Below are 8,306 nucleotides of genomic sequence, written 5' to 3'. Positions count from 1 at the left end.
CAATAAACTTCTACTTAGATCTACATAATTAATGGGAGTTCATTTTAAAGGTGTCATTAAATCTGAACACAGAAATAAATGGACCTTGAAGCCAGCTCTTTAGCTACCGATTTACAAAGAGTTAAGCCAAATTTTTCAAAACTAATGAAAACCTGTTGATTATACAGAAAATTTCTTTTCTTTTGTGGTCCTCCTTTGAAATGTTTTATTAATTAATCAGATAACTATAGCAAAGAAATGTGCTGATAATAAATTTTTAATGTTAATTTCACCTCTATCTCATCCATTTTCAGATTTTAGTTTTGTGTATGTTGCTAATTTATGTAGCATATTAATATAGAGGTACAGAAGTGTGCTTTATAATTTAACATACATCTAAAAGGGATACATGTGCAACTTTATTAATGGAGTCTGTGATAAAGTTTGCAGACTGTTGACTTAGAGAAGAGCTCTCACTTGGATGGGAGGCCCTGGCCAAGCTGTGTAGTGAGGAGGCTGTTGAGGGGAAGAGAGAAAAAATGAAGGTTTTAAGGCCCAGAAGACAGTTATCACCTGCCTCAGAACACAAGCAAGCAGGATAACATGGCCTTTAGTCCCAAGAAGTAGAATTCTAGCATCTCTAGGTGGTGAGAAACAAAGGTGTTAAGAATTTTTCTTTCTCTAACATTCTAATGAAAGGTTCTTGAGCTAGGAAAGGATTACTCGTGCCTTGTGGGAATCAGACATGGCTTCAGGGGATGCGGGAAGCTCACCTGAGCTGCCAGTCACAGACTGAGTAAGTAGAGTGTGCTTCTTCCGCAGACTCGCCTGAGAAGTCAGCCTCTGGGGCAGGCACCAGGAATCTGCATTTTCAGTAAGGCCTAAATTACTCTGATGCCACCCGTCCCAGAGAACCAGCAATGGCAACCCCATCCTGGCTTGAAGGATGTAGAACATGATTCGTGGGGTTACCATGGTTGTGGGTTTTCTTTTGACTTGCTTGAGATCAGTAACATTCTAAGACAGGGGATGGAAGCCAACTTTATTTATAAGCGCTGTGTCTTTTTTTTTGTTTTGAGACAGGGTCTCTGTTTCTCAGACTGGAGCTCAGTGGCGCAATCACCGTTCACTACAGCCTCAACCTCCCAACCTCAAGAGATCCTCTCACCTCAGCCTCCCACGTAGTTAGGACCACAGGCACACACCACCATGCCTGGCTGATTTTTGTATACTTTGTAGAGACAGGGGTCTACCTTTGTTGCCCAGGCTGGTCTCAAACTCCTGGCTTCAAGTGATCTGCCTGTCTGAGCCTCACAAAGTGCTGGGATTATAGGCATCAGCCACCGTGCCCAGCCTAAGCTCTGCATCTTAAACCTCGTTTGTCTGCCTCTCACAGCTTAACACAATGCTGTATGCCACGGACTGGCATGCTTTCTCTGAAAAGGGCCAGATAATAATATGTTAGGCTTTGTGGTCCATACAGCGTCTAACACAACTACTCAACTCTGCCGCTGTAGTTGGAAATCAGCCACCAATATATTACCAAATGGGTGTAGCTACGTTTCGATAAAACTTTACATACAAAAGCAGGCCTGGTTTGCCCACCTTGCTATTCACGTTCGTAATGTACATACCCCTCATGAAGTGCAGTTTCTTACCTTATTGCTTAGTCACCTTAGAGCCCTGCTTGTTACTCAGGGTGATGGCCTTGCTGATGAATACTAGCCCTGTTTTGGGCCTAGGCTTTCAATGCAGGAATCCAGCCCCAGGGAGAGAAATCAGTGACTGGAGAAGTTTCTAGGCATGTGCAGAAAATGACACAGGATGAACACATGGATGAACATCCAGTTCAGGATCCCAAGCAGGTGTCAGAAATTTCACTTCACCTTATTCCAGCAAGGCTGTTGTGTTTGGGGAAGACACCATTCCAAGAGTGGAAGAGACTGTGGGAAATGAGGAGGCAGCAGGAGACAGCGCTCTTGATCCCACTCCCATTTCACATGGTTCTGGGGGGCCCTCTTGATGCCCCTCTGCTCCCCCAGGCGCTGTGCTCCTTTCCTGAGGCATCATCATCCAACCATCCTGCTCCCCAGTCAGGTGCCAGGCTTTTAGAAGGCCCCCAAGCACTGGTGGTAAAGCCCAGCAAAACAGTGCATTTGCAATCTCAGATAAAACATTGGTATTTTGGAAGCAACATGCCCACATTTGGAAATGAATCAAGAAAAGAAAATGAAAGATTAGGTGCTTCATCTTCACCCTTCAATAAACTCCCAAACAATAAATCTTCAAGTTGTCCATACAGCCCCGTGGGTCTTTCATCTCTGGATGAAATGGGGTGTCTATTTCTACACATCCAGCTGATCCTTGAACAAATGCAGGGTTCAGGGGCGGGCGCCAAACCTGCCCAGCTGAAAATCTGCATGTAACTTTCAACTCCCCAGAAACTTAACGACTCATAGCCTACTGCTGACTGGAAGCCTTACCAATAACATAAACAGCCAATAAGCACATATTTTATGTTCTATGTCTTCTGTACTGTACTCTTACATAAAGTAAGCTAGAGAAAAGAAAATGTTATTTAAAAAGCATAAGGAAGAGCAGACACGTTTACTCTTAGTTAAGTGGAAGTGGGTGATCGTCAAGTCCTTCATCCCGGTTGTCTTGGCACTGAGCAGGCTGAGGCGTGGGAGGAAGGGGAGGGGTTGGTCTTGCTGTCTCAGGGGTGGCAGAGGCAGAAGAAAATTCCCAAAAAATGAACCCACGCAGTTCAAAGCCATGTGTTCAAGGGTCCGTGGTATAGGGAATGTTTCACCCTTGTATTCTATTTTCTATTCCTAGAATTCAAATAGAAATCCTAAAAGTTTACCTGGATGTGTATTAAGGAGGGTTAATTTTTTCACTTGCTGAATCCTGAGAACACAGCGCTGACTTGGAAGTCACTGTAGGGAAAAGCATTAGGGAAAGAGCCTGTAGTCGCGTTCCTTCCCTGCACTGTGGAGTGGCCAGTTTTCCCTGATGGTGGCTCTGAATGACCAAAGTGACAGGCAGCATCTAGGCAGGGCTGTGCACAGTCTCCACCGCTGGATTTCAGAGTTCCCGAATCAAGATTGTCTGACCCGGTCTCCTGCTCTTTGGCAGGTTCTGTCTCCAGCAGGCTTTGAGGATGAAGGCTGCGGGCCTTTTGACCCTGATTGGCTGCTTGGTCACAGGCGCCGGGTCTAAAATCTACACTCGCTGCAAACTGGCAAAAATATTCTCGAGGGCTGGCCTGGACAATTACTGGGGCTTCAGCCTTGGAAACTGTGAGATTCTTTCTTTCCTGATCTCTTTCTGTCCTTGACCTCTGCCCTGAGATGCTGAAGGTCCTGGCCACACTCCCTGCTGCGTCTTCCCAGTGGTCCATGCCCTGCCCCCACCGCACCCAGGGCTGGCTGCTAGCCTAACTGTGGCTCTCTGGGTCTCCTCTCCTTCCTCCCCTGCCCCTGATTTCCTTATTCCTGGAGTCCTGTCCTCAGGACACCATCAGGGAAGGGAAAATAATGCCACTTCTGCTGGCACTGTGGGGAGGGGACCTGACTTTTGTCTAGGCTCAGCCCCTGACTGGGTGTCCAGCTTCAGGTGCACCCTCCCAGCCCCCATGTGCCCCTCAGGGTGCCCGCCTGTCCTGCCCCGCCCCGAGGTGTGTTGGGAGGAAGCAGTCAGGGAACCGCGATCAGGAAACGCACCCTCAGACCAGGCTTAGAGCAAGCCATGCACTTCTTTTGCTGGCGTTTCTGGCTTTGCCCCTCCAGGGATCTGCATGGCATATTACGAGAGCGGCTACAACACCACGGCCCAGACGGTCCTGGATGACGGCAGCATCGACTACGGCATCTTCCAGATCAACAGCTTCACCTGGTGCAGACAAGGAACGCTGCAGGAGCAGAACCACTGCCACGTCGCCTGCTCAGGTGAGGCTCTGACTTTCCAGTGAGCCCGGGGGAGAAAGCCAACAATGGGATCGCCACCCACGTTTTGCTTTAACTAAAACGTGGAGTTCAGACTTGCAAATAGTTCTGTTCCAGATTGGTAAATTATGCAACAGTTTCCAAGGTGGCACTCAGGATCCTGCGGCTGACTTGTCCAAAGATGACTTATTCCATGTAGGAGAGTTTTTATGAAGCCCTCCACTAAAGCCGGGGGATGGACGAACTCTCTACTGCCCTTGAATGTATAGAGATATTTTATGTCTTCAGTAAAAAAAAAAAAAAAAAAAAAAAAAAGGAAGTTGCGGCCCGGGCACGGTGGCTCACACCTGTAATTCCAGCCCTTTGGGAGGCCGAGGCAGGTGGACCACAAGATCAGGAGTTCAAGACCAGCCTTGCCAAGATGCTGAGACCCCGTCTCTACTAAAAATACAAAAGTTAGCTGGGCATGGTAGCAGGTGCCTGTAATCTCAGCTACCTGGGAGGCTGAGGCAGGGAATTGCTTGAACCTGGGAGGCGGAGGTTGCAGTGAGCCAAGATCATGCCATCGCTCTCCAGCCTGGGCGACAGAGGGAGACTCCGTCTAAAAAAAAAAAAAAAAGAAGAAGAAGAAAAGAGAGAAAGAAAAAGAAAAAGGAAACTGCCTGCCAGCTGCTTCCCATAAACAATTTGCTCAAAGGATGCAGTTTGTACTTCTTTGAGCAGAATGAGATGAATACACTTTACGTCTCTTTTCTTTCAAGACAAGGTCTCACTCTGCTGCCCAAGCTGGAGTACAGTGGTTCGTTCATAGTTCACTGCAGTCTCCACCCCCAGGATTCAAGCAACCCTTCCTCCTCTGCGTGGCTAGAACTACGGGCGTATGCCCAGCTGTTTTTAATTTTTGTTGTAGAGACAGTGTCTGGCTGTGGGCTCTTGCTGTGGGGTCTCATCCGGGCTGGTCTGGAAATCCTGGCCTAAGGTGATTCACTGACTTTACTCTTGTACCTTACATGGCAAAAGGGACTTTGCCGATATGAGGAAGGATCTGAGCTCGAGCCAGAGAGATTATCCTGGGCGATGGGTGGAGCCAATCTAATCTCATGAGTTCTCAGAAGGAGAGAATCTTGCTCAGCATACCAAGTCATTAAAATAGCATTTAATTCCATCAGAAAGGAATTCAGGTTTCGATTGCTGCTCTAACAAATTACCACAAACTTAGCGGCTTAAAAACACCGCAGAATTTGCTGACAGCTCTCTAGGCTGGAAGAGTGACGGGGATTCACAGGGCTGAAGTCAAGGTGCTGACAGGTGTTCTCCTTTCTGGAGGCTCTGGGGGAAGATCCATTTCCTTGCTCATTTGGGATTTGGGAGAGTTCAGTTCTTTGTGGGTGTCGAACTGAGATCCCTGTTGCTTGCCGGTTGTCACCCAGGGAACATTCCCAGGTTCTAGGGACCACTCACACCCCTTGACTCATGGCCCTTTACTCCATCTTCACAGGCAGCAATGGTGGGTTGAGACCCTCTCACATTTTGAATCTCTCCTCCTTTTTCTGTCATTGGATCTCTCTCTGACCACATCTGGGCAAGATTCTGTGCTTCCAAGGACTCACGCAAATTCGCTTTTGCCGTGTAAGGTACAAGAGTAAAGTCAGAGAGTCACCTTAGGCCAGGAGTTCAAGACCAGCCTGGATGAGACCCCATAGTGAGACCCCACAGCCAGACTCTGTCTCCACAAAAAAATTAAAAATAGGTGGGCATATACCTGGAGTTCCAGCCCCCCAGAGTATGTTTTCTGAGAAGCAAGTTGTTAATTTTTTTACCTCCTATATCATAAAGATTCCTAGCAGGAAGACAGAACAAATGCAAACTGGGTAACTGAAAGAGAATGTTAATAGAGACTCTACTTACAAAAATCTGATCAAATCATAGAAAAACCATGGCAATACTGAAATGAGGGATTAGGAACCCCTAGCCCAAAGAAGAATGGAAAGAGAGCTGTGACCAGCACTGAGGCACAAAAGGTCTGCAGGGAGAGGACTGGCTTCTAGGATCTGAGACCTTCCCTCAAGGGACATCCTCAGCAAACTTCCTCTGTCCCCTCCCTACTCTTTTTTTTTTTTTTTGCTTTGAGACAGAGTCTCACTCTGTCACCCAGGCTGGAGTGCAGTGGCACAATCTCAGCTCACTGCAAACTCCGCCTCCCAGATTCAACCAATTCTCCTGCCTCAGCCTCCCAAGTAGCTGGGATTACAGGCACGAGCCACCATGCCAGGCTAACTTTTGTATTTTTAGTAGAGACAGGGTTTCACCATATTGGCCAGGCTGGTCTTGAACTCCTGACCTTGTGATCACCCACCTTGGGGCCTTGCAAAGTGCTGGGATTACAGGTATGAGCCACCACACCTAGCCCAATGCCTACTCTTATTTAAACTCTCCAGAAGTCAGAGGACATAAGAGTCCATTGACTCCAATGTGTGCGTCAGCCTCTGAGTGCACAGAGCACGGTGGAGAAGGGTAGAGGGTGGATCCGTCAGGGCAAAGATAAGATATTCAGCTCAGCTCCCATGCACCCTCTCTCACAAAACTGTAGGAAAAGGTGCTCCACCAGAATGATAAACTAAAACAATAAAGAGGAAGACACAGTTCAGGAAACAAGGGACTTGATAAGGGAGAAAGGCAGGAAGAATGCCCAGCCTGACAGTGAAGGATGATCCAGGATGAGCTTTCATTATAGATTCCTAGTTATACCTCATTATGGTTAGAGACTATGGTCTATCTCAGCGGCCCCCAACCTTGTCGGCACCAGGGACCAGTTTGTAGAAGACAAAGTTTCCATGGACCAGCGGGGAGGCGGATTGTTTCAGGATAATTCAAGCACATTACATCTATTGTCCACTTTATATCTATTATTATGACAGTGTAATATATAAGAAATAATTATACAACTCACCATAACGTAGAATCAGTGGGAGCCCTGAGCTTGTTTTCCTGCAACTAGACAGTCCCGTTTGGGGGCAATCGGAGACAGTGACAGATGATCAGGCATTAGATTCTCATAAGGGGCGTGCAACCCAGATGCCTCGCATGTGCAGTCACAGTAGGGTTTGTACTCTTACGAGACTCTAATGTGGCCGCTGATCTGACAGGAGGTGGAGCTCAGGCAGTAATGTGAGTGATGGGGAGTGGCTGTAAATACAGAGGTTCACGGTAAGAGGAAAAAGGACACTCATATCTTTTTTTTTTTTTTTTTGAGATGAAGTCTTGCTCTGTCACCAGGCTGGAGTGCAGTGGAGCAATCTCAGCTCACTGCAACCTTCGCCTCCCAGGTACAAGTAATTCTTCTGCCTCAGCCTCCCGAGTAGCTGGGATTACAGGCACACACCACCACACCCAACTAATTTTTGTATTTTTAGTAGAGACAGGATTTCACCATGTTGGCCAGGATGGTCTTGATCTCTTGACCTCTTGATTCACCTGCCTTGGCCTCCCAAAGTGCTGAGATTATAGGTGTGAGCCCGCGTCTGGTCTCATATCTGTTTTCTTATTGTGAAGAGCATAGGACTTTTGGGGATAGCTTTAAAATGGAAAAAAAGATGTTGGCTTTATATACTAACCACCCCTTTGTGGCAGGCCTCCCTTAGGAGGTTTTTATTAGAACAATGTTATTCTGTCCCACGTAGTACAGAAGTGGGGACATTTTGTCATGGGAACCTGAAAAAAAAGAGCATGAGGGTGTGTATACAAGGTATGTGATGCTATATGCATGTATATAGATACACTTCATGCTTTTTCTTTCTTTCATTTTTTTAAACAGAGATGGGGGTTTCGCCATATTGCCCAGGCTGGTCTTGAACTTCTGGGCTCAAGTGATCCTCTCACCTCAGCATCCCAAAGTGCTGGGATTACGGGAATGAGCCACTGTGCCCAGCCTGTGCACATTTTCTGAAGCTAGACAATCTCCTCACTCTCATTCCAAATTGTATTCCTAAAATTCCTGCCTACTTTCCCCAAACTATTTGAATAGAAAGTTGATGCTATATTCATATTTACAAAGCACACATAAGCACACACATTCATATACGTGCACATGTACATACACACAGTGTACAAAATTCCTGCTGTGATAACAGTATCTTCCCCCAGCAGCACAGATTTCATGAAAATAAGAGACATTTAAGGAAAAAATGATGACTGACTCTCAGTCTAGTTCACTTGTATCACTCTTATGTCTCATCACCCTGGTACCAGAATTGGCCTTCGTCACTTCAGAGAAGGGAAGAAATGAACATTGTGGGCGTGGTGGCTGCCAGATTTCACTTGGGAGGTGGGAGGACGCCGAGGAGACAGATACTTTGAAGTAGAGCTAACATAACTGAAAAC

At 46.8% G+C, this 8,306-nt stretch overlaps 1 pseudogene; it reads left to right on the top strand.

Moving 5' to 3' along the window:
- Positions 1-737: 737 nt before the first annotated feature.
- On the top strand, positions 738-3,929 carry LOC116547062 (annotated as a pseudogene).
- Positions 3,930-8,306: the final 4,377 nt, after the last annotated feature.

The sequence above is a fragment of the Sapajus apella genome, unplaced genomic scaffold, assembly GCF_009761245.1.
Source record: "Sapajus apella isolate SASKATOON/1434 unplaced genomic scaffold, GSC_monkey_1.0 scaffold1988, whole genome shotgun sequence".
NCBI classification, from domain to species: domain Eukaryota; kingdom Metazoa; phylum Chordata; class Mammalia; order Primates; family Cebidae; genus Sapajus; species Sapajus apella.
The sequence above is the reverse complement of the archived record's forward strand: the minus strand, read 5'-3'. Positions and strand labels throughout refer to the sequence as shown.